We start from the raw sequence: 1236 nt of genomic DNA, 5'->3' as shown, positions 1-1236 counted from the left end.
GAAGGAAATTTTCTTTGTTGGTTACCAGGGGTGGGAGAGGAGGGGAGGAAAGGCTGTTAGATAGATAGAGATAAATATTGATCTGGTGAAGAGAAGGGCAATGTACTTAATGTGAGTGATCAATATGGCAGCACTGAGGATGAGAAAGAAATAGAGAGGTACATGGGAGGTACAGACAACAGATATGAACCCTTTTGCACATACAATACTGCATTGTCAGTGAAGGCAAACATGGGTATATGGTGGATAGATGGGTAGACAGGCTGAACAATTAGTTATGTCTATGAAATGGGGAGTGTATCCAAGAACATAAATAGGTTTGGCAGACAATAGTCCTATAAGTTTACATGAATGATCAGAATTCCCAGGTGTATAGTAGAGCTGACAAGGGTCAAGATTGTGGTCACTGCTTGCTCACAGCCAGCTACCCAGAGAGACCGAGTAGTTGAACCTGCAAGCTTGGGACCATAGTCACAGGGGACATCAAGCTCAATTGGCATGACATAACATACAAAACATTGTTCCATCTCCTACTTTGGTGAGTAGTGACTGAGATCTTAAAAGCTAGCAAGCTGCCATCTAGATGCAACAATTGGTCTCTCCTCATCCAGAGCAAAGAAGAATGAAGAAAAACAAAATTTATGGAAACAATTAGTCCTAGCGATTGGTATACCATCTGATCTGCAGCCTACACAACTATGAGCCCAGAAGAACTAGATGGTGCCTGGCTACCACTGTCATCCACTTGGAAGTGGATCTATGTAGGAGATCCTTGATGGAGAGAGAGAACAATGTGGAACAAAACTCAAAAACATTTGGAGGAAAAAAAAAAGGGGGGAGGACTAGGTTTGCTGGTCCGATAGAGCCTGGTGGAACCACTGAGACTATGACCCCTAGCTGCCCTTCTGATCTAGAATTGAACCCACACATGTGGTTTCCAGCCAAACAGAAGACAGGCATATGAGTTGAACATTTACCTCAGGTAGATACACTCCTTGAAGAGAACAATCGTGGGAGAAAGAAGGGATGCTTATGCACAGGGAGACAGCTCAGGGGGCAGGAGTCCATAGAGGGATGGACACAAGGAAGAGGTAACTATGGGGAGGAAGTGGGAGAGGAGCTGTTGCATTGTGGTAAACTATGGTCAATGTCACAAGACAAAGTATATGTGAAAGGCTGTTTGGAAATTGAATTTGCTCTGTAAATCTTCACCCAAATCACAATTAAGAAAAAAAA

The sequence above is a fragment of the Orycteropus afer genome, unplaced genomic scaffold, assembly GCF_000298275.1.
Source record: "Orycteropus afer afer isolate SDZICR_OR568_19922 unplaced genomic scaffold, OryAfe1.0 scaffold00740, whole genome shotgun sequence".
Taxonomy (NCBI): Eukaryota; Metazoa; Chordata; class Mammalia; order Tubulidentata; family Orycteropodidae; genus Orycteropus; species Orycteropus afer.
The sequence above is the reverse complement of the archived record's forward strand: the minus strand, read 5'-3'. Positions refer to the sequence as shown.